The 27,156-nt window shown below is 34.4% G+C and overlaps 1 long non-coding RNA gene across 1 annotated transcript; it reads left to right on the top strand.

Moving 5' to 3' along the window:
• The first annotated feature begins 24,833 nt into the window (after window positions 1–24,833).
• Window positions 24,834–26,494, top strand: LOC147079508 (uncharacterized). Its single transcript, XR_015070985.1, has 5 exons — window positions 24,834–24,935; window positions 25,234–25,287; window positions 25,540–25,593; window positions 25,846–25,917; window positions 26,285–26,494. It is a non-coding gene; the product is annotated as an uncharacterized LOC147079508 (long non-coding RNA).
• The last annotated feature ends 662 nt before the right edge of the window (window positions 26,495–27,156 follow it).

The following is a 27,156-nucleotide window of genomic DNA, read 5'->3' as shown; positions in this document are numbered from 1 at the left end:
GCAAGCAGACTTCATCACTATATTATAGTAAAAATATGAAGAACTTACCTCTAAAAAATCCGTAGAAATCAGCAAAAGTTCAGAGGTATTCCGAAAGAAACTCTTCACACCGGACTTGAAAAAACGTTACTACACGGCGACGATAATGGCGCCAATGGCGGTTTGAAAATTGTGTATTGCCAGGACGAATATTATCTTTAAAATCGCCTTAGTGGCTTAAAGTATTGCTATAGTAAAAACATGAGTTTCTAGTTGAAGTTAGGGGGTTTTACGTTATTCTTTCTAATTGAGGCAATATGTTATTACCTATGTCAAGGATATTTTTTGACATTAAAATTTAGCTGTCACTGTTTGAGCTGTGTACTTTTGTGTGTTTTATTTGTAAAGTGTCTTTTTTACTTGGCACCACCTTCTTAATTTCATTCTTTAAAATAAAACAATAATTTTATGATACTCACAACCAGCATAATGAGGTGACTCGTGGTGCAGTGCGTAAGGCGTTGGACTTTCATCCGGGAGCTCTGGGTTCAGCACTTGAAATGGATTTTTTTACGTACCGGAACGCTCGATAATTTTACGAAAATATTAAAATACTAATTTTATGTGTATCTTATAAAAATAATTGTTAGTTTTTGTTATATGGCATATTTAGCTCAGGCGGTCAAATTATTTTTTCCACGACACGGAGCGATAATTTTGGGGATCTTATGAACCGGAACGGAACACCTGTGCGCTCCGGTCCATTCCCGGTGAGGACAATATATTTATGTTATTTGCATGGGTATTTGTGATTCTTCAAAATTACTAACAACCGCCCTGTACAAATAAACAAGGTGTTATAGCACGGATTTACCATACTGCTATTGACACCAAATATCATGTTAGGGAACGGCTTCATTGGGAAGCCTTAGCCCAACACGGGAACGCAAAAGTGGAGGGCGCGCCGCATGCCAACTACCGCGACAGTAATGAACTCTAAACAATGACGTTATAAAGTTTTTCAATTTATTAAGAGTTATTTTAACATAATTGACATCGGGAATTTATTAATTAAATGTTTAATTAACGAAACGGCATTTTAAAGAGATTGACAATCATCGCGGGAGCTCCGGCGGACAGACTGTCCAGCCTTCGCCTGCCGGATATCAAGTCCCGAATATTTCCCCCCCCCCTACCCTTTCTTTTAACTGACACCTTGTGAGGTCTGAGAGGCAGACCTCGGTTTCCTGACTATTATTTATAGGGTTGGGTCTTGTAAGTACATTAATGCCCTTTCCCGCATGTAATCTGGCTAAGTATTGAGCTGTTGAATTTACATTTACCTTCGCTTTTCAAACAAGTCTTTCGAGGGAAAACAATTAAGAAAAACCCTCTTCCGAATATTGTCCTTATGGGTCCAACAAACAAAAAGTTCATCCTTTAGCGGGATGTTCGGCTTGAAATTATGATCTTTTGTGGATCATTTTATAACATTAAAGATGTTCGCCCAGTCCCTAGGGGGTATACCCCGTTTTCCGTTTTCCACAAGTTTAGCTCTCACCTGGGCTTTGAGCCCGAGTCTCATTCTGATGTACATTCTAAAGCTACCTAGTTTAATTCTTAGGGCTTCCAAACATTCTTTTACCTCTACCACTAGACCCTGGAAGGGATCCGGCGGGGTCAGAGTACTGCCGGCCGCATCCGCTGTGGAAGAGGTACCTGTAATTGAGTGAGGAGGGGGTGGATCATCAGGATTTGGAGAGTCCGGGGGCATCATCTTATGACAGAGCCTAGCTTCCTTGCGCTTGTGCTTAAAATTTTGAATTTTGTTGGCAAATAGTGTAGGTTTTTTATGAGGCGCTTCCGTCAGTCTATTCAAGAAGGTCTCTCTGTATTTAGTTATGGTTTCGGCAATGTCGATTCCATCGTGTTTTGCATTGACGTTAGGTTGTATATGATTACGTTTAGCAGTGCAACTGACTTTATTAATAATCGTTTCATATACGCGTAATTCTTTTTTAATGTCTTGATAATCAATCTGTATTTCATTGTATGGCTCCTGTACTTCTAAGATCCTCTCTGGCAATCCGAGACTAGCTGAATATGTAATTGCAGTAGGTAGTTGCAGGAATCACTTAAAAGAATGTGGAGTATATTGCATTAACAAGAAGACAAACAACATAGGTATAATCATATACCTTAGAGACAGTATGTAGGAATTTTGAAATACAGGCAGGATAGAATTTAAAGAGAGAAAGGGTGTGTTGATAATTTATAACAGTATGTTTATTTCAAGTAAATAATGCATGGCTCTTGAGTATTGAATATATAATTTCAGACGATTGCTTATGTCCCCAATACGACATATCAGCTTCAGATTTCTAAGGTATGCGTAAGATCTAAAGATAGCACTTCGACGGAATCTGGCTGCATGTATTCACTAGACTTTTTAGGGATTTATAATAAAACACCAGTCCCCATATATGTTTATCAAAGAATCGTAATCTTAGGTAAACATATTCAATGACGACCTACATATTTTTAGCAGCAGACTAGTACCTCCTTGCCGATTGCAAGTCACATTAACTATATTGTTTGTTTATATAATATTGTGTAGATAATTGATTTACTGTACCTAGTGCATTTTAAATAAGAGCAACCGGGTTGAGGATTCTTATGTTTGCTTTAAGCCTTGAATTCACTAGGGGACAAATCGTGCAACATGACGCACAACATCTACGTCGATGTTTCGGGAACGAAGCCGCGAAACATGTTTCTTGTACAAAATGCGGACACACTACGACGCAATGTCGCAGAACATTTGCTTGTACATACTTGTCGCCAAAACGCGATAGCCGCCAAAGTGACTCTTATTGCAATATCAATAGAGCACATTTTTGTCTTTCAGGCCTTGTCATGCGATGTCTAGACAAATTTTATTATCCGTTTTACCGACTGGCGTCTATTACCAGCCGTTGGAGCCAGTGGCACTTCACCTTTTTAAATGTATATATTTAATGAAATTGAGGACCTGCACAGAGTTGTTTGGATTATAACCAGAAGATATTATTGTATGATCTTTTTGTAGAATACCCACTACATAATAAGATAATCTGTTCGCAAAAAAATTATATCATCATCATCAGCCGGGGTCAATCCACTGCTGGATGAAGGCCTCCCCAAGCTTTCTCCAACTCTCTCGGTCCTGTGTCGTTCGCTGCCATGTATTTCCGCCGAACTTTACCAGTTCATCAATCCAGCGGCTTTTAGGGCGACCCTGTGGCCGTTTCGTACCCCTTATATAATTGTTTGTAAACTTATATCACTTAACAAATGCACGTTACAAACATTTGAAACTCTACGCACGTCCTGAACTGCAAACATTGTCATCAATTTAAATGTAGTCTGGGCAGTCCATATCATATAAATTTGCGAGATTGAATCAAAACAACATTCGTCGAGACCACACGGCGTTACTTTAAGTGAAACAAAATATTTGTAAACACGTCCACACTTTCTTGTTTGTGCGTTTTCATACGTTTTCCATCCGTGAGAAATACAAAAAAACGTGCACATTTGTTTAAAATACTTAGTATGAATTGTTTTTATACACATATTTGCATACAATTGATATGCAACTTTAAAACAATGTTTATTTATTTACGAGGAGACTTATCTTGATTTGGGACTTGGCATAATACTTGATGGCGATTCCACAACGTTTTTATTGTGGGTGAATTTGTATTCATATAATAATTGACATTATGTAGGTATATTGAAAGATCTCGGCTACACACGCCTACGTAAACAAGTGTAAATTTAAAATTGTAATTATAACTGTTCATTTTATTATACACGCGAAGTTAAATATCGAAAATATTATGCAATTAAACATAAATAATACGTAGCCCGACAGTCACAAGATCAACAGTGATTTATATAATTCCCCACATAGAAGCCGGATTTTCTTTCATTTCATATGTAAAAATCCCGTATTTTACAAAAACAGTGAATTTTCAACATAAAAGATTAACATGAGAAAAAATGGTGAACTACTAAAAAAATAGTAATCGAAAACTTTGAAATGTTTAGTACCTAAATGTTAATGATAATATTATAATAAACATCCATGTATTAAAAAATCGGGTAAAAGTTTATTACATATTATTTTTATTCAGAATTTCCATGATGTATAAAATAATAAAAGGTTTCGAAGCACTGATTTCGCGTAAATACCTATGTGATTTGAAGAAAACATCTACATGCCATAATAAATTATTACGTTTATGACACGACGTCGCTGAAACAATTTTTGGCATTATTATTTATCGGTAAAAATAATTATGTAGACTGCGGAGAATAATATTTAAGTAGGTACTTATTTAATTTATGTTCTGCATAATTAAAAAAATACAGTAGAGCAGTATAATAATATGACTTCATATTTTAATAGTATAAACAAAATGAATAACTTAATTATAGTATGTACCTACTCGCACGAAATTATGGTAGGTACGAGTACAATATAATATGTATTCTGAAATTCTGTACTTTTTTGGTGTAGGTATTTTTAAATGTAGAAAAAGAACTTTTTTCCGATATTCAAAATTACAGTATTTTGGACGTGCTTTAAGTTATCAGCAGTCAATTAATAAGTAGGTAATAAGCTTTTTACCTACTTTATTGTATTAATTTTATTATACAAGATAATATGTATAATTAACTGCATTTGTTGACAGTGTGTAGGTATTTACCATTGGTGAGTGGGCAATAATTTTGTCGAAAATATAATAATATTTAATTACAAAATATTCAAAATTATAGTATTTTGGATGTGCTATGCATTTTATGTAATATACATTTTTTATATCGTATAGTACGCGGACCACATATTGCCACATTATATAGATTATACGAGGAATGGTTATCAGCCATTCGCCGAATTCATTGGAACCTTGCTGTATTAAATGTTTTACCTTGTTCATACATATTTAAGTTATTAGCAGTCAATTATTTTTCGTTTTATTTCTCTCGGAATATGTTTTCGGAGATGTGAACGAACGACGTCTATTTTAAATTTACCACCAATTTCACCCGATATTTGAAAACGGGTCTCAAAATAAAATTTTCTTTTGTTGTTTTTCAAGAAAATATTTAAAAGTTTTAATACATTGGTCCTTGATACTATCGACACTTGCAAGTATCGATATAGATACCAAGCAATAAGCATCTATATTCTATATCTGATGATGTTTTCTTTCTTATGTTAGATGACGTCCCTATTATGTATGTATGTATGTACCTATTTGAAAAAGTGAGGTAGTATTTAACAGACACTGTACGAAATATTGAAGTTAATATTACGAGAAATGGTTGTTAGCCATTCGCCTTATCTACTAGATCCTTGCACTTGATCAAGGCCAGCCGCGGGATCGAACCTGTGTCTTACCAGAGACAGATGCTATACTAACTAGGCCATGGTGGGTGCCATATATAAATATATGGGTAGGTATCTATATAAGAATGGAAATTACCATTTCCACCCCATCGCATATGTTTATAATAGATATAGGTATAACAGTTTTTAAGAGGAATGGTTAGCCATTCACCCATCTCATTCCGTTCAACGGTGAAGCTGATTTGTGTAGGTAACGTCGTCATTACCATAGAAAATAGTAAGCTTATGAAAATTGGTGTTTTAATTTCATTATTTTACGGAGATAAAAATAACATCGCAAGTTATTGCAATCCAACTAATTATAGGTACCTACCTAAAGATGGTGTTATCACTCTGAAATGAATAAAGAAGTTAGACTTGCACTAGAGTATCGCGGAGTTATGTTGATCACTATATTTTTTTTTTTGAATAATATTATCTATCAAGTAAATATTTTTATGTTCTAAAATTAAAAATAGTAAATTTTATTTATTTTTCTGTAATGGATAGAACAAAAAATATTAAATTAAATAATGGATATATTAATTTTCGAATATACAGGTCGATAATATTTTCTTTATTAACAAATATGAATCAAAATAATTCATAAAAAATCGAAATAAAAATAAACGTTTTTTTGCATTGATTTTTTTTCTCGGCAACAAAAATAATATAATTAACATAATTATTTTTCATCGTTACAGTTTCGATATATTTTAATATTGTTATTAAATTAATTTTATTATTTCACCGTTTGTGTGAAAATTCATAAACATTCCCTATCACGCAGTTTGGACCATACCATCGCACTTGCCAATTCCTACGCACGAATGACGATGGGTTGCCCCCTTGCGCTCGCTCGTGGAACGTACACATGCAACATGTCGCGGATCACGTAGAAAAGTCTCGCTAGGTTTCGTACAACGTACGGAACAGTTCGCAACGTTGGGGCGGCTCGTAGACTCAATGCTGCGCGCCATGTTGCGAGACATTTTGTCCCCTAGTGAGTACAAGGCACAAGCGAAGCGACATCGTGAAACATGTCTCGCGTCACGTAAAAAAGCCGCATATGTTGCGTCCAACGATGGGCGACAGAGCGCATCGTTGCGCCGGCACGTAGATTCAATATGTTGCGATCTTAGACTATAGATACATCTAGACGCCACCCGTTGCATTGCTAAATGAAGCCGCGTGCCTTGCGTTTGGTTTGTGAGCGAGCGAACGCATTCGTCTACAAATGTTCGAGACCATAGACCATTTCGCTAGTGCTCGCCCAAAGTGCTCGCACTAGACGCTCAGAATTAAAATATAATTTTCTATTTTTTTACGTTATATAGTATTTTTAAGCGGTCAAAATGCAACCATTAGATAAAGATATCCATAATTTAAGTTATTTTAAAGAAACACTAGGTCACTGATATTAAAATATATAATAAAATACAAATAAATTATCACGAACATGTATCAACTTACTTATGAAACGTAATACCATCTTCTTGCTTATCAGTACGGCTACCACATTTTAAGACAACACACAGAACCATCTTTTGTACTTAATTAATCAAAAATATTTACCACTGACTTTATGTTTAACACAAAAAATATCAATTTTAGCAACACGAGCTCGCAAGTTATCGACGCTATGTGAAGCGTTTCGCCCCGATTTTATGGCGATACTTTTGGAAACTGGCTTGTAGCTAGTAGACCTTTTATCTTACTCTAGCGCGTGTCGCAGAGATTGTAAGTGTGCCGAATACTTTCTCACTCGCACTCATGCATCGTTTTTGTTCAGGCCTTGGTTGCGATACATTTTGTCCCCTAGTGAATTCAAGGCTTTAGGGTTTTGTATTAGCAACACACTCTTTGTTAAAACCAATTTTCTGAAAATTAGTATACAATTTAGTAGTGGAAGATTTGTGGGAATAATAATAAGTTTAACATAGGTTTTAAAATAATTGATATTTGTTGAGGCACATCCTACTATCGGTTTAGGTATGACATACCAAAATACCAAAATAGCGAAATAAATTTAATTTTCTTTATATACAGGCTATTCCCATGCCTGTAGTACCAAATTCCATATTACCAGCGAACTTGAGAGGAAAGTGCAGAATTTTGCATGGAAAGTGAAAAAATATGTAGCATATGTACGTAGCCACTCGGTGGCGCACAGCTCAGTAAGCGCACCCGATAGAAATGAATTAGTTTGACTAATGAAAATTTTACTCTGACAATGTTGCTGTCATACTTTAATAGTGAAAGATTTGTGATAAACAACAGTTGGATATAGGCACGCATTCCTTTATCCGCACCTAATATCATTTTTTCACCTTGTCTACTAGATGATATCCTGGATATGGTGAGTTGTTTGAAATGTGTTATATTTCCATTTTTAGTTATACGCATCTACATCAAGTCACCAGTAAAATTTGTAAGTTAATAATATTATAATATATACCTACCTAACAGTCTTATGTGTGAATCGTCAGATATATAATACATTCCGGTTACATAATAATAAATTAATAATATCACTTACGCCAAGATATTGACATATTTTTGCATTCCTATTTGGAAACTGATCATCGGAATCAAGTTGGCGGAGGAGAAGGTTACATAACGACCGCATGTTTGTAGTATCAGAAAAATGGGAAACTAATAAATTTGCACTCACATTGTGTTAAATTTTTTCTGTGTTACCGTTATGATAGTAATATATAAATTACCTATTTAAAATGAATAGATTGTTATATACCTGATGTTCTGGGTTGCATTCCGAATAATAGCAAGGAGGTTGAGGGTTATAATAATTACTTTGCTCCACATCCTCTTGAACAATCTCACTCTCCGAGTCAACCCGCTCAAAATCATTCTCCAATTTTAGAGTTGTAAGGTACTTTGAAGGGATCTAAAAAAATCATTAATTTTATAAATAAAAAAGGATATCAATGTCTTCTTATGACGATAATAAACTTTATTCCTGTTTACTGATATCGTTGGTGTCATTATAATAATATGTTGATTGCCTAGAGAATTACAATATAATTTTATTTCCTACACAGATATTATGGTTGGAAAAAAATAATCACTATAATTTATCAGGTAGGTAAGCAGTTTTTATAATAAATAACCTTTGAAAATCTAACCTCTGCAGCGTAGCAGGCATAGACTAATATACTTTAGCAGGGATCATCAGCATACTCTCGTTTGTTGCAAGTATTTAATTCTGGGTTATTTCCTTGCAATGACACATCTGCATCGGGTTGGAAGTCATCTGCTTCACGTTTTACGTCCATTTTACGCTTCGAAAATGTTCGTTCTGTAAGATTATCGACCCACACAAACAAACTGCTGTAATACATGAACCAATATGACAGCCGTGATTATAGAAATTGGGACGCTGGGCGGGTATGACCAGTAAATAAAAAGGTAGACATCACCAACGACAAGAAAAAGGAATAAAAAATTGTAAAATAACACCTCGCGCGAAAGAAAAGCAAACCCTATCTCAAGGACTTCAAAGTCAACATGAATATTAAGAGTTTTATTGGTGGGTAAAACTCCTTTCATTTGTTTATAATGATATGGTCTAGTATATCTGTACCTCAGAGGCAGACGGATGCAACTCCATTTTTTGGGAAAATGAGTTTTTTTAAGAATCGTCATGCTAAAGGCTTTATTTATTAAAGGCAGAGAGATGGAAGTCCTAGTCCAAGATATGTATAGCAAAAAGATGCAAATCCAATAATCCACTAAGATAAAATTCTCTCAAGCTGTCTGTAATATGTACTAGACGAGAACCAGCCAGGAGAACGAGCTTTAGAAGAGGATACAGCACTATGGACCATATCCAAGTCATCAGAGAAATCAGAGCGATAACAGGAATACATGCTGCCGCTACCCATGGGTTTTACAGACTATGAAAAAGCGTTCGATTCCATAAAGAAATTTTCAATACTCGTGCACTCAGAAATCATGGAATCCCCGGGCGCCATATAAATATTTTCAATAATATATACAGTAGCGTAACAACATCTCCATAAACCATCGCGCATTTCATATCAGCAAAGGAGTCCGACAAGGTGATACAATCGCACCTAAACTATTTATAGCTACACTTAAAGACTTATTTAGGCAACTTGACTGGGATGACACGGGTCCCCATAAATCAGGGGGGGGGCAAACTTTTTGGATGGAGGGCCAAATTCAACAATTTAAAATGAGCGGCGGGCCGCAAGTAAAATACCATTTTTAGATATACACTATTTATTATCACGAAAAATAAACATTACAAAAAAAAATGAGAAGAATGAAACTGTTGTACATTTTTGAATATTTTTTTAAAATTCAGGTGTTAATTTTGTAGTTGATATTCTCAAAACTGCTTGCAAATGGGCATCGGAGATATTTGATCGTAAATATTTTTTATTGAGGTTCATGATCGAAAATGTTTGTTCACATATATAGGTTGATCCAAAAATAACGAACATTTTTCTTGCAATAATTTTTAAGTCGGTCGAATTTGTCTGAATTAAGGGCATTGTAAAATTTGGAAATTTCTTCACGACGATGCAATTCTCTTAAATCAGTGTCACACTGTAGATCAATAATATCAAGTTGTAGATCTGTCGGTACACTATCAATATCTATTGAAATCGATGTTCATCGTAGAAAATTGTCATTACATAGTGTGAGACGAAACGCAAGGAAGACATACTGAGCTAATACATTTACGAAACAGCAAATTCTTCAAATTTAAATCTATTGTCAATGTTTTTTTAAAAAAATTATAAAAAAGTTATTCGTAATCAGAAGTACAATCAATGATGGCGGGCCGCAAAAAAATACCCGGCGGGCCACATGCGGCCCGCGGGCCGCAGTTTGCCCTCCCCTGCCATAAATGGAGAATACGTGAGTCATCTGCGCTTTGCCGATGATAATAAATAGTAGTTTGCAAGACTCAGAAGACCTCCAAAGCAAAATGTAGGAACTCGCTGGAGTAAGCAACAAAACAGGCTTGAAAATAAATGTATCAAAGAAGAAAGTCATGTTTAACTGCTTTGCGGGCCAAAAAGAGATCCTCATCAATGGCATTCAGCTCAAACAGGTGAAAAACTACATCTATCTGGCACAAAAAGTGTCTATATATGGATGTATATTTGATGAAATTGTTCGCAGAGTAAAGCTAGGCTGGAGTGCTTTTGGCCTCCTGCATAATTTCTTCAAAAAAACCTCCTACTGTGCCTAAAGTGCAAAGTGTTCAACCAGTGTGTACTTCCCGTAATCACATGCGTGTAAAACATTGACCCTAAGTAAAAGAGAGATCCAGAAACTTAGAGTAGCTCAACGTGGTATGGAAACGTGAATGCTGGGCATAACGCAAAAAAAGAAAAAGAGGAATGAGTGGATAAGGGAACAGACAAGGATTAATGATGTGATAGAGTTTGCTAAAAACCTTACATGGAAATGGGCTGGACACATAGCTCGAAGAAAGGACAATCGTTGGACAAATTTAGTCATCCAGTGGTATCCAAGAAGTACAAAACATCCGCAAGGTAGACCTAGAGGCCGCTGGATCGATGAAATGATAAAGTTCTGCGGAAAAACTTGGCAACGCAACGCACAGGAACGAGAGAAGTGGAATCAGCTTGGAGATTAGCGAGGCCTTCATCCAGCAGTGAATAGATTTAGGCTGGTGATGATGATGATGATGATGACATAATAAAATTTAAAAAAAAATGTGTTTTGCTTTGTTATATGTATACCTATAATTTTTTTTAACTTATAAATTGTTTTATTTTGGCTAGGTAAATAAGATACAAATCTACATTAACAAAATATCTTTAGAGGCAGAAGGATGCAAATCCACACTACGTTTTTTATTTTATTTTTTTTAGATATAAAATTGTATTATATTAAATTCCTTTCTTACATATTCCCGAAGTACTTTAATTGAATTAGAATAAAAAAAATAATGATCATTCTGTGTATATTTTCGTAGAAGTTATGAGTATTCGTTTAAAATAAAAATTGTTTTTTGGCTCTCCTGAACAATTGGGTATTTGGCACTTGCATCCTTCTGCCTCTGAGCTACAGAATTATTAATTAGTTGGTATTTCTTTTATAATTACTTGCAATACCATTCAATTTTTATTTAAGCTCTGCTCAATTCGTACTTACCATAAAATAACAGTAAAATTTGTAAGTAGCCGAAATCCATCTGTTAACTTTAATATAGTCTATAGAGATAAGGAATCCTTAACCATAGACTACTTTTATTATGAACTCGCGCCCTTCTGTTTAACCACTGACAGCTGCTGTCAAAATAGAATCGCGTGCCTTTAAAACAGTACATACAAACTCATTTCAAAAATTATCTTAATATGGATATTAATAACTTGAATTCGTTTGGCATGCATATGCAAAATATGCATACGCAGTTTGCAATTATTGCGAACAATGTACGCATGATTGAATTCGCGCAAAATGCTCTATTACCAAGGAGATACATCAGGGACATGCAGGACCCGTACGCAAGATATGATGAGACCGAATTTCGGTTGAAGTTCAGGTTCACGAAAGATGTCACGCGGAATGTAATATTCGCGATGGTTGCACCAGATTTGCGGAAAACTACGCGAAGAGGTCTGCCAATAACTCCCGAAATTCAACTTCTTCTGGCATTAAGATATTATGCCACAGGGAGCATTCAAGTAAGTTAAATTAAAGAAAAACATTACTTACCTCTTTACATAGGTAATATTTATTTTATGAGATTGTTTTTAGTGAAAAACATCATAGATAACCTCAATAATGAGAAAAAATAATGATTTTTTGATTAACCTACAAGAAGGGGTTTCACCAAATGTCTGTATTTATAATGGTCATTACTTATCACTAATTCAAATTAAACCATCTATTTTTCAGTCCATATATGGGGATATTGGCAGAGTGCACCAGTCAACCATATCAAGGACACTGAAACGAGTGTCAAAATCCATTGCTCAGAATCATAGCACATACATAAAATTCAATACATCCAGTGAGACTCGACGGGCATTTCGTGCAATGGGGAATTTTTCTGGGGTCACTGGATGTATCGATTGCACCCACATAAAAATAAAAAATCCTGGTGGTGGGCACGGTGAAGTGTTCCGAAACAGAAAAAGAATTTTCTCCCTGAATGTACAGGTAATATTCATGTTCTCTTTAAAAATGACATTTAATCGTAAAATTGGCAACAGAATCTTTCTGTCGGTTTATTAGTCAAATGTCAGAGCATACATATCATAAAGGAGAAAGAAATCTGGAGAGTTCGATGTGCAGTGAAACAACTCAGAGAGTAGAGCTGAGACAAATTATTTACTGTCATTGAGAGATATCGTATAGAAGGAAATTGTGGATACATAAAAGTAATACAGTTCATTTCACAATAATGATATTGTATACGTAGCGGCATTAAAATTAGCTTTTGATGATAATATGGTAAGTGTGTATTAGAGGATTCAAAGACCTGCTATATAAAATTGATTATGTTTTTTAGGTTGTTGGTAGTCCAAGACTAGAGATTCTCGACATCGTCATTCGTTGGCCAGGAAGCTATCATGACAGCTACATCTTAGGAAACAGCAGGGTCAAACAACGGTTTCAAGAAAGGCTTATACCTGGTGCACTTCTTGGTGATTCCGGTTACCCCTGCTTACCGTATCTATTTACGCCAGTTTTAAACCCTGTTTCTCGTGGCGAGAGACGGTATAACAAGGCGCAAATGAAAACAAGAAATTCCGTGGCGTGTGGAAAATGAGGTTCGCTTGTTTGGCCAGAGGTGTAACAACCAAACCTATGACCACAGTAGCTGTAATAATGGCTTGTGCTGTCCTCCACAATATCGACCCCGAATTCCAATCAGATGTGGAAATTGTGCCAGAGGAACCCAGCGTTCCACATGGAGGAATTGAGTCGAGAGAGGGAATCGCTGCCCGTAGAACGTTGATCGCCCGCTATTTTAGTTAAGTTTATGAATTATAGTTAGTTAAGCTATTTGAATGGGAATGGCTGGAGCAACATTCAACTCGATGTGGAGTGTCTGGGACTCACGATTGTACTCGGTCCAAACCAAATACCGCCTATTCGACGCTTGTATTCTGACAGTGCTGCTTTACGGTAGAATCATGGCACCTTACGAGGGCTCAGAGCAACCGTATATTAAGCTTCGAAAACAGATGTTTGCGACGAATACTGGGTGTGCGTTGGTATGACTTTAGGAGCAACGAGGAGATAAGAGAATGCACAGAGCAGCCTCTCATCACGCTGAGAGTGAAGAGGCGGCGTTGGACCTGGCTCGGCCGGGTGCTGCGGATGCCAGAAGATAATTTCAACCTGGCTTGCCTGTTCTTCAAGCTAACCGGATTCCGGTGTCATGGAAAGCCGGTAAATACTATCTATAGTGAATACGGGATGCTGGTTTGATTTGAAACGATGCAAGACGACAGGGATTCTTGGAGGCGTCTCGTGGTGTCCATATGCTCCAACTGTGATGTTATCACTCGCTCATGCGGGTACATAATATAAATAATTTTATTAATATTAATTGTTGTAGACCTACATATAATATTGTTAAGACATAAGTTTTGAATGATTTGAAGTGAGCATTACTTTTGACATTTGTTTTTGATAGCATTTGGTGCCTAAACCTTATAAAATAGGCGTAACTCTAATAATAGTTTAGACTAGGGATCCCGAGCTATTTTCGATACCTATGAATCCCGGGATTGATAAACCTAATCCCGGGATTTCGGGATTGATTTTTTTATCAATTTTTATGGAAAATAAAATAAAAGCAAAAATATAACAGAACAAATACTTTTAATAAAAAATAACTACATTAGAAATAAACTGAGTTAGAATGACGTTTGATTTATACCCATGTGTAGGTTGCCGATTCATTTTATTTTTTTCACATAAATTATTAATAATGAGAAAGATTGGAACAAAACAATGCTTCGCACTTTTGACAAAGTAATTCCACCATGATATCATACGTTCTACGACAGTTTCATAGTTGGCTGACTAATTAGATTTATGAAGCGGAAAAGTCATAAGTACGCCATGACTATTTGCTTTACTAATTTAAATCTCGCTAATCCATTCATTATGTCTTTACTATCAGAAATAGCAACTCATATTAAATTCACATTATTATTTATATTACAATATTATTTACTCCATTAAACTTATGTACGTCCAATATTGAACGTATACAATATTAACAATAAATGTCTTAAATAGTATAAATTATACTAGATTTATTTTTGATCGTTTTTATCAATGTTATTTGTAAATATAAAAATTTTATATTTACAATGGAAAAAAATGTCAATCCCGGGATTATCAAATTGTAATCCCGAAATCCCGGGATCATAATTTTGGCTCGGGATTGGATTCCCTAGTTTAGACAATAGTTTGACGATGATTGCCTGAAAGAAGACCAATCTCACCATTTTCACGACGAATGGGAAATTAGTTAGGATGATAAAATACAAGACGTTTTGATTAATTTGTAATGCTTCACTATCTTCAGCCAAATACATAAGTTGAAGAATGACAAAGGTAAAGTGTGGTAGATCACTGCTTATGATACTGGATAGGTAATTAATCACAGCCTACTTCAAATTCAAATTGTATTGCCCACTAATTGTTAATCTTTTTAAATTGTTTGGTATTTTAATAATCAATAAGTCAGCTATTAATACTTGAAAGAATTACTTATTATCACTTATAACCGGATTGGAAGCTCTATTTTTGATGTTTGTGTTATAAATGATACATTTTAATGGACTGTAACTTTTCAATATAATTTGTATAGTTTTCTGAAACTGATCAATGTGCTAAATAAAACATGTACATACATATTATTCTGAAATATTCATTATTTATTAAAATTTATAAGCAATAACACGACAAATGTAGATATTTCAACTACCCAATAAATTTAAGTACAAATGAATATTATTTAAACAGTATTATATAAAAGTTATTGAACAGTAGAGAAGTGTGAATACAAAAAAATATAAATTAGATACAAGGAAGTACACTGAATGAGCTAAAGCCGCGTTGACACTGTCCAAGTACGATCCAAGTACACTTGGACCGAGTGCCATCCAAGCGACAGCTTCATACTAAGTATTCCTATCCAAGCTACTCGGACCGCGTCCTATTCATCCCATACGAGTGCGCTTGGATGGCACTTGGACCTTGTCAATGCGGCTTAAGCAGACCCTATTTTAATAGTTGATAAGCACCTAATATAAATAGTATCTAGTAGTAAGTAATGTTTTTTGTAACTGCTGGATATTCCGCTGCAGTCGTCTATTATTCCTGAAACGATATAATGTACATACATATCGCACCCCCAGTAAAATACTGTAGTAATCCAAAAATTGGCATTTTGCAGGAGAGCCATTTGAAGTTTCAAATATTCTTTGTAAATACAGGAAAAGTCTGAATGTAAAAATTATTACTCATTTTTATGGAAAAACATGATCTATTTTCAACTGTATTCACCATTTTTCTCTAAAACATATACAAATTGAGATATTTGAATATTTTTGAGTTACGACAGTATTTTATTAGGATATTTGAAAATTTCATGGTAAAATTTGAATCAACTCAATACTTTCTATGTAAATTTCCCTACCATCACTCTAATAATTTCGACTAATTTGTTGGGCACTGTAAAGGAAGGTTTTCAAAATATTAAGTTATGGTATAATCTTTAAAGATTTATTGAAAAAACAAGAAAAATACAATTATTAGTTCAAAACAACAAAAAAATACTTAATTATTTTATTTAATATGCAAATAAAAATTTTAGGTACGATTTTTAATATTTAAACATCACTTGGAAGAGAAGCCAAAAATTCATAATAAAATTCACGATGTGTAGCAGTGCAGAGAGAAAGCAAATCCTTCTTTTTAATTGTCATTATTTTTGGCCGCTCTTGATATGCTTTGGATAAATTGAGACCATCCATTGGTAACGGTTTACCTATTTGCCGTTGACGAACATTCAATTTCCTACATTCTTCATGATAACTAGTTTTAAAAAAAATAATGTATGGCTAGTCTATGTCTACTTTTATAACTTTAATCTTCTGCCACAAAACTTTTTCTCCATTTTTATTCGTGTTGTAATTTTTACCAATTTTATCTGCTAGTTTTTTCATGTTGTGAAAATTATTTGTCGCCATGGGTTTAACAATGTATGGTTGTCCTGTTTTCTTACTTGTTTGTACAATGGTAATCATTTGGCAGGGCACTAATATTGGTCCACTTTTTAGAGCCCTAGTCTTCTGCTGCTCAATTGTAGAATGGACAATATCGCCTTCATTTAGGGTATGCCCGGTGACCAAAAACTAATGAGAGATCGTTTTATTTTTTTGTTAATTCCCGATAGCATATAAATACATTGCAGCAATGTATTTATTTTTATTCTGCCCGGCACAATTGTCTCTGTAAAAAATAAAATGCTCAATGTGGTGATATTTTTCACGTAATCGAGTACACAGCTACCAATTTCATTGGATCCTCATGCAACTTGACTCTTGTCCCACGTGTATCAGTTTGCAATATTTTCAGTGATATTATAGACTCTTTGATTGTACATGGCCAACTTTCGTTTATAATAGAAAGTTGACACATTTCCGCAAGGAAGCGGTAAAACAGCCTGCAAATCATATACAGCATTAATGACGCTATTTTGGCCATTAGTTCGGGATTCTGCTACGTCTTTGGCCTTTGCATCCTTTGCCTCTATTTTTCCAGGTTGATGTGTCTCATACTTTTCTTGAAGTTGTTTTTTTCTTCTGGTGAAGAATTATTGTATAGGTCGCATTCAACGCACAAATCTTTTTTAGGCTTAAAGAAGCTAATATTAAATTCGCCATTAAATATGGATGCGTATAATAGTGTTCTTTTCCAAATGGCATATTGCTGTCATTTATATTTCAATGGGTCTATTCTATACTTATCGAACACTAAATTGATAAATAGTATCAAACTTAGGGTAGGTTTGTATCAAAATATTAGCACTTATTGTAACAATTACACGAAGCTGGTTTTTATTGTTGCAATAAGTGCGATATTTTAACAGCACCTATCTTGCTGCTGTTAAAATATCGCACTTATTGCAACAATAAAAACCAGCTTCGTGTAGTTGTTACAATAAGTGCTAATATTTTGATACAAACCTACCCTAAGTTTGATAATATTTTTCACTTTAGCGGTCGATAAGCATAGAATAGACCCACAGGAATTGTTAATTTACCATCTAAAAACAAACTAGACGTCTGTGCACGCGAATAATGTTACTCGATCACTGGGAAAGACTTAATGTGAGCTCTTATATCATTTTTTAAATCGTCATCAATTTTTTTTGTGATTGCCATGGTGACCTCTTTGTTCTGGAATTGGGATTCCGGAAAGGAGATCTCTTGTTTTCCACGCAGTGGAGCAGTACCTTTCACTCACCCCATATGTGTTGATAAAGTATTTTTTGCATACTTTTTTTTATTCTACTTCTATTTAATTGAAGTTGATAATAAAAACTGTTGCCTCTACTGCTTCCAGTTTTTTTGTTTGAATACTTTGGAACAATAATATCCATGCAACTAGTGAGAAAATTACGCTGTATCTCAAGATCTTCCTGTAGTAACAGAGTTACAACAGTATTTTTTTGAAAAGTATTGTTTTAGTTTTTTAGAAAGCTTCTTGTAAAATACTGTCGTAACTTAGTTACAACACTATTTTATTATCGATTTAACAGTTTTCGGAAAGTAATGTACTGTATTAAGTGCTTTCTCTCTGACACTATTTGAGTTTGACAAACGACAGTATTTTATTAAAATAGCAAAAAAAAATACGAATCCAACCACATCCATAACTCGAAAACGCCCATTTCAGACTTACGACAGTATCTTACTGGGGGTGCGATATGATTATTGATATATTATACATAGCGGTTATTTAGAAAGCACGGTGCAACAAGGATCGACTCCTCAAGGCCGAAGCACCCTAAACAATAGGTACCTGCCATGTTACATAAGCCGAAAAATCCGTATAATTTAGTTGAAATGAATATAAAATTAATATTGAATAGCTCTGGGAAGCACCGCGTCTCTTCTACCGCCCGCCGAACAGCCTAGTAATAAGTTAATTGTTTAGATTATTGATAAGCTCTCCTGTACACGATAGTGTTTAAATATAGAAATATACTGGTCTCTGCAGAGGTCTGTATACCTGTGTCGATAGAATTAAATTACATATACACAATACATACGATTAAATATATATTCGACATGACTTGCTTGTATTAATTTTTTTTGTTTTTGTAATTTTTCCCCTGTACTTCTCTCGCCTTATTGCAATAAATGCTCATCAAGGCAAACAAACTGATCGTTTGACTTTACCCTTCATCGCAATATTTATAAAACATTCCTACCGAAATTAAATTATTTTTATAGAATATAATATTTCGAACGATCGAATATTAACGAGGGAATGAATAACTGATCCTCTATATCCTCATACAGCTATCAGGGACACACAGATTAATGCCAGCAACAGTGGGAAACTTTCTAAGAGTGATCCAAGATATATTAAAAGTTTCATACCATCGGAGCATGTAGCCTCTTACGGCGTTCCTCTTCGCTTAGCATTTGCTTATATTTGCATTGCATTTCACGTACCTGAAATATTACCAATGTTTTGTGATCGCTGTTTTATATTTTAATATTGATGTTTAATATTGAAATATTTTATACCAATAAGGTGTGTACTTTGTCACGCCGTTCTTCTTCGCGCTGCTGTGTACGCACCTGAAATATTACAATATTTTGTGATCACTGATTTCTACCAATTAAAAATTCATTCATTAAAATTATACAGACTTACAATATTTTGTTGCTTCATGATGATTGAAGATCCACAACATAATATAGCATACAAGTTTTACATTTCCATCCTAGAGCCGGGGTGCAGAGTTATGAAGCGTACATTCTACACCTACATTCACACCATATGAACCGAAAAGTCTTTTTTAAACTTTAACTTACATATTATTATCCAATATATAATCAAATTATAAAATCGACCAAGGGTACTTGATGGAATTTGAATTTAAATTCATAAATATAAATTTACCAAATAAACAGGAATTAACTGTATCAGATGACAGTGTATATTCACCATTGGTGGTGTTTGAAGAAGCCAAAAGGCGATAGTCGGATCGCAAAAAATGACTCAAAAAGAATAGAAAAAAACTTAGTTCAATAATTAGAATATACTTAATCAAATATTTTCTCATGTTACTCTTTTTCGAAAAACTTGTCTGGTTGTTCCCGCAGTTTCTTGTATAAGTTATCAAATTCTTCTGTTAAATTAGTGCTTTCCATATTGATTTCATTGGCCCCATATTTTGCTGCAAAGTCTTGCTATTTCAAATAGGAGTTTTCCAGTAAAAACTTTTCTGTGCTTATGGTTTCCTATCCCTGATTTGACGCTGAACCCGACTGGACGCGCGCGGGGTACTACGGACACTCTACGTGCTCGTCCGTGGTGGTTTGGCGGGCAACTCAAACGTATTAACACGTCTCGACGTGTCCGTAGACAATAGACAGTATAGGAAGAAACGTGGGTGCGAAGGACACGCTGCCAGACGAACTGAATTTGTCGTTCCGTTGAACTAGAGTGCGAGCGCAGTATAGGAAGAAACGTGGGTGCGAAGGACACGCTGCCAGACGAACTGAATATTTCGTTCCGTTGAACTAAAGTGCGCGCGCAGTATATGAAGAAACGTGGGTGCAAAGGATACGCTGCCCGGCGAACGGAATATCTCGTTCGAGGCGAACGAGGTACGCGAGAGTGCGCGCGCAGTATAGGAAGAAATAGTAACTATACATTTTATTACGGCAACAAAAGACACAATTGACCTAATTAGTCCGAACAAATCACTATCCGTAATTGAGCTATTCGGTCGGAGTCCTCATTAAGTGACTCATTTCCCATATCTAATCTGACGGATAGTGACGTCACGTCGCCGACGTAATACGCGTCATGCCATGGATAATGTTACCTAATTTTAAATTTCCCGAAAATAATTTAAAATTATGAAATTGTGAATCGGTGTAAAAATGTGAAAACGGTACCATATAAATTTTATAAATATAAATAAATAATTATCATGAACTTTAAATAATTTATTTGTTACAACATCATATTTATTTTTTACTTCATAATGCACGAAACGATCAAAGTATACCCAGTAAATATTTCCATAATATGGCAATACAGCTTCACGGATCATTGTCAATATTATATTTACAAACACCTCCATTGAACCACGATCTCGATCATTTTTACCAGCTTAGCATCATTTTCATTTTCATTTATTAGCATCATCATGAATCCTATTGTGGCACAACGACGACGGGCAGTTAGTTTAGTTAGTAGAAAAGGAATTGTTAGTTAGCTGTGCCGATAGGGAAACATTGATAATAAATTCGCGTATAACAAATGCGTTCAGCAACGCGCGGAAACGTGCCGCCTGGGCTAGGATAACAGTCGAATTCAATAGGCTAAGCCAAGGAATAACAGTAAGTAATGATATTATGTACTATATTATATAGATTGAACTACAGTTTAGTGATATTATATCAATAGAAGGTTATTTTATTGGAACATTTAAGTCCATTTGTGACGCTAAAAAACAAACGTAGCCATCTCCATCACAAGTGAAACTGAATAAATCAACTTTTTTGTTTTTGTGGTTAATTTGAACCCGTAAGTTAATAATTTCCTAATTTATGATTATATTTTATTTAAAAGATACGATTTAAACAATGCTTAATAATCGCGAATCTTTAACAAACAAGATATTTACGATTTTATGTTGGAGATGGCTTTGTTTGTTTTGTATCATCTGGATTTGACCAGGTTTGAAATAAATACTATTGGAGATGGACAGTTTTGTTTTGTATTCGATTGGTTTGTTTTGTATTCTAACAAACAGAGTTGTGTTAAAATGGGTGCCGGACGAAATCCCGAATGCTGAAATCCCGAATGCCGACATCCCGAAAGCCGAAATCCCGAAAGCCAAAATCCCGAATGGCCGAAATTCCGAATGGCCGGAATCCCGAAGGCCGAAATCCCGAAAAATAAAAAAATATAAACAGTATTAATTTTCAACCAGCGGTTCCCCAATAGGCGGAGCTTTTTCTTGGGTGTGTAATTTAACAAGATAATTAAAATAGTTATATAAAAACTGTTATTAATTATGGAATGAAGCAACAAAATAATTTTCAACCAGCGGCACCCCAAAAGGCGGCGCTTTTTCTCGATTGTATAATTTATCTAGATAATTAAAATAGTAGTATTAAAAACTATTATTAATTATGGAATGAAGCAAAAAAATTATTTTCAACCAGCGGTACCCCAATAGGCGGCGCTTTTTCTTGAATGTGTAATTTAACAAGATAATTAAAATAGTTATAATAAAAACTATTCATAATTATGGAATCAAGCAACAAAATAATTATAAACCAGCGGCACCCCAAAAGGCGGCGCTTTTTCTCGATTGTATAATTTATCTAGATAATTAAAATAGTAGTATTAAAAACTATTATTAATTATGGAATGAAGCAAAAAAAATATTTTCAACCAGCGGTACCCCAATAGGCGGCGCTTTTTCTTGAATGTGTAATTTAACAAGATAATTAAAATAGTTATAAAAAAACTATTCATAATTATGGAATCAAGCAACAAAATAATTTTCAACCAGCGGCACCCCAAAAGGGGACGCTTTTTCTCGATTGTATAATTTAACAAGATAATCAAAATAGTTATATAAAAACTATTATTAATTATGAAATAATGCAAAAAAATAATTTTCAACCAGTGGTACCCCAATAGGCGGCTCTTTTTCTAGAGTGTGTAATTAAATAAGATAATTATTTTCTTACTTCATTCCATAATTAATAATTGTTCTTATATAACTATTTTAATTATCTTGTTAAATTATACAATCGAGGAAAAGCGCCGCCTATTGGGGTGCAGCTGGTTGAAAATTATTTTGTTGCTTCATTTCATAATTAATAACAGTTTTTATATAACTATTTTAATTATCTTGTTAAATTACTTACTCAAGAAAAAGCGCCGCCTATTGGGGTACCGCTGGTTGAAAATTATTTTCTTGCTTCATTTCATAATTAATAATAGTTTTAAATACTACTATTTTAATTATCTAGTTAAAATATACAATCGAGAAAAAGCGCCGCCTTTTGGGGTGCCGCGGGTTGAAAATTATTTTGTTGCTTTATTCTATAATTAATAATAATTTTAAATACTACTATTTTAATTATCTAGTTAAAATATACAATCGAGAAAAAGCGCCGCCTTTTGGGGTGCCGCTGGTTGAAAATTATTTTGTTGCATCATTCCATAATTATTAATAATAGTTTTTATATAACTATTCTAATTATCTTGTTAAATTACACACTCTAGAAAAAGCGCCGCCTATTGGGGTGCCGCTGGTTGAAAATTATTTTCTTGCTTAATTTTATAATTAATAATAGTTTTTATATAACTATTTTAATTATCTTGTTAAATTATACAATCGAGAAAAAGCGCCGCCTATTGGGGTGCCGCTGGTTGAAAATTATTACTGTTTATATTTTTTTATTTTTCGGGATTTCGGCCTTCGGGATTTCATCCGGCACCCGAAAAAAACAACAATATAAATGTATAACTTATTTCATATTTACAGCTAACACTTAATAATTTGAAAATTATAATTGGGTTTATGAATTTATTTTGAGTTTTATGATATTAGAATTAAATAGGTAACTAAGCAAACATAACAATATTTTTGAATAAAAATATATAAAAAAATATAGATGACTGCACCAGTTTACACGATATTATGCAGCTTTAAAACTGAACTTAAAATATGAACAGCCAAGGCACAGCCCTGAGGTTCTAAGATGCTAACTGTCGTAAAACGTTTGAAAATCAAAATTTACTTACCGTTTTTCAGTCTTCTTTGAACGTTTAATGGTATAATTTGATCTGGTAAACTATCGTGCATTCTCTGGAGACACTATTTTAAACTTTATTTGGATTATTTTCCATTCTTTGACAATTATTTCGCTTAAAAACTTGAAGAGCACATCTTATATACAGAGAAAACTTTTTGCTGATGGGAGCCATATTGATAAAATGCCACGACATGATTGGCCATTCTGAAAAAGTGCTACGTCGTGATTGGCTAAGACGAATGTGACCACGTTTGATATAAAAAGTCAATGGAGATGACTAAGTTTGAAAAAAATCACAACTTTTATTTTGATTTTTTAAGCAGAAAATAAGGAGATAGACATGTCTGAAGTGAATATTATTATATAAAACAACACAAGAAGTCATACCAACCAAAAATCTCAAAAAAGTCAGTGACTGGAGATGGCCACGTTTGTTTTTTAACGTCACATTTACGCACTAGGTACCAACTAGCGGCATGCCGACAGTGTGCGTAAGCGGGCATAGGTAAGTCTTTTACGTGTCTTAATATCATTTTCATGAATAATACGCATATGTCACATCAATATAATTAATAATTTATGGTAAAACTGCTTTATTCTAGCGAACTGCCGCTATGTTAAACACATTGTGGAATACCATGAGGTCAAACATAAGGAAAGCTGACACGGCAGAGAGGGCCAGCATCATGAGAACTGGCGGTGGTCCACCCTTGGCTTCCAGGCCAACCAACAACCCGGCTGCGTTCGCAGCTGTAGCAGACAATCTGCGAATAGAGTGGCAGCATAATGGAGATTCTGATGGGATGCATTTACAGGCATTAAATTCTCTCGAAAACACATGTTCACCACATGGACACACCCTCCAAACAAACCAACATACAGAGTCACCAACACAAACATATACACCGACATCATCACTGCACACATTGAGTGAGCTTCCACACGGCTCTCAATCAATTTTACAACCATCCCACCTTGACACCTCCGAACCAGCACAACCACAGACATATTTACAATCACAGCACACACCGTGCGAGCTACCACATGGCTCTTCGACACGAATACTAACACCTCTAACCTCCGCCCCATTAGTGTCTCCACCACCTGTTCGCCGATTGTTTCCGAGACCGCGATCGCAGAGGGGAAGTGTCCAAATTCGGCAATCAGTTATTCACACCCAGACAAGGCGGGATGGCGATTTGATGGTATGATTAATTTATATATTTATTTGAGTTCTCACTTTTATTTTAGACAGTTTTTATTGAGCAGTGAAATAATTAATGTAAACGAGTATGACAGGCAGTTGAATGCACAAAATTTAATTAGAAATGTTATGGTTTCAGGTGGGCGCTTCGGCCGTAGGAGAGGGGTGCATAAGAGCGCAGCATGCACGGGTACTGCAGCATATGGACGAGGAGCATGCGCTAGAGGTAACGAAACTTAATTAAAATTTCAATCCGTATCAATTTATATAGGTTTGTTTACTCAACCAATCAAATTTATATCTAGAGATCCTTTCAAACTTTCTTTAAACACTTCAGACATGTTTCATAAAAGGGGTGTCTTCAAAATTTTCTTGTATTGAGTTATGAAATAATAAATCGAGCAATAAATATAATTGTATGATAATCATTATGAGAGTACACTATGTTGGCATTCAAAGGTTATTTAATTCAAATAAGTTCAAATTATTGTTCACAGATAATGACGTGTATTATTTTATTTCAGAAGGAGGTAGCGAGGATAGAAATTGAACGGGCGAGGATAGCACTTGAACGGGAGGTATGAATTAATTTTTTAAATTCAAATCGTTAAAACTTTCTTTAAACCAGCAGAGGCACCTAGCGGAAAATACGAAGCTTGCAATTTGAGACTTTTTTTTGATAATTTACAATTTCAACTGTTACTGTAAAAAAAATGTTAGGAAATGTGAATTTGTCACAAACAATGAAATGATGGAAGCAAGCAATAAATAGAATTGAATGAGTCATTATGAGATTTTCACAAATAATGACATGTATTATTTTATTTCAGAAGGAGGTAGCGAAGATAGAAGTTGAACGGGCGAGGATAGCACTTGAACGGGAGGTATGAATTAATTTTTTATATTCAAATCGTTAAAACTTTCTTTAAACCATCAGAGGCACCTAGCGGAAAATACGAAGCTTGCAATTTGAGACTTTTTTTTGATAATTTACAATTTCAACTGTTACTGTAAAAAATATGTTAGGAAATGTGAATTTGTCACAAACAATGAAATGATGGAAGCAAGCAATAAATAGAATTGAATGAGTCATTATGAGGTTTTCACAAATAATGATGTATATTATTTTATTTCAGAATGAGATAACGAGGATGATGGTCGAATCACAGCGCAGACGCGACTGAACGAGGATAGCACTTGAACGGGAGGTATTAATTAATTTTTTAAATTCAAATCTTTCAAACTTTCTTTAAACCTGACATGCAGGCATATTTCATGGGGATGACCAGCAGAGGCACCTAGCGGAAAAATACGAAGCTTGCAATTTGAGACATTTTTTTGATAACTTACAATTTCAACTGTATTAATTAATAAATATGTATCTGAAAACATTAAAAAAAATATATTTTTTTAAGTCAAAGATAAACTTACAATTATTGTAAAAAAATTGTTAGAAAATGTGAATGTGTCACAAACAATGAAATGATGGAAGCAAGCAATAACTAAAATGAATGATAGTCATTATGAGAGTATTTGAGTTTTTCACAAATAATGATGTATATTATTTTATTTCAGAATGAGATAACGAGGATAATGGTCGAAGCACAGCGCACACGCAAGGTATGCAAGTTTGAAGACTGGCGAGCGACTGAGATTCTTGGAGGCGCCGCGTGCTGTCCATATGCTCCAACTAAGGGGCGGATATGGCCGAAGAAGAAGAATATGTGCTTATTTCTTAGTTAAGGAGTTTCATTATTTGTATGAAACCAGAGACAAAAACTAATGAGAAAATAAAATCCTTTTTTCTCGTTCAGTATTATAAAAGAAATCTTGCTGGTTTCTTGAATTAGTTTTTAGCAATTTGTCCAACCCATTGGTTTATGCTCTGGATCTAACTTTCCTCAATGATTTAGGTGGACATTGTTTTATATGTTTTTAAGATAGGGTCTATCAAATTAATTCACTGTGTGGTACAGTGTGCTTTTATTTTATTGTATTATTTACTCACATTACCATGCATTTATATTTAAAACTTTATGTCATGTCGTGGAACGCTTTGAATTTGAAAATGTCAAATGTTCAATCATTTAAAAAACAAAATTATTCATTATTCGTTATGTACTCAGTATGTTTATCTTTTAAATAAATAAATAATGTTTTACGAGATGGATGGGTTTGAATAATATAACATTACGCAGTTTCTTTTGGCACAATTTTATAAAAAAAACATTTAAAACAAAAACTAATATAAGATAAGAGTGATACACTGGTCATAACTATTCAGTTGCATTGGCATACTTTTAAAAAAAGCACTAATAACAAAAGAATCATGATACACAATGACAAATATTTAATTACACTGGTACATTTTATAAAAAAACATTTAAAACAAAAACTTATAAGACACACAGTTGGACGGTAAGCTTGAAATTACATTGCCATAGGTA

Source organism: Rhyacophila brunnea, unplaced genomic scaffold (genome assembly GCF_057557595.1).
Source record: "Rhyacophila brunnea isolate RB1 unplaced genomic scaffold, BYU_Rbru_1.0 scaffold_1, whole genome shotgun sequence".
Classification (NCBI taxonomy): domain Eukaryota; kingdom Metazoa; phylum Arthropoda; class Insecta; order Trichoptera; family Rhyacophilidae; genus Rhyacophila; species Rhyacophila brunnea.
This window is presented reverse-complemented; position numbering and strand designations above follow the sequence as displayed.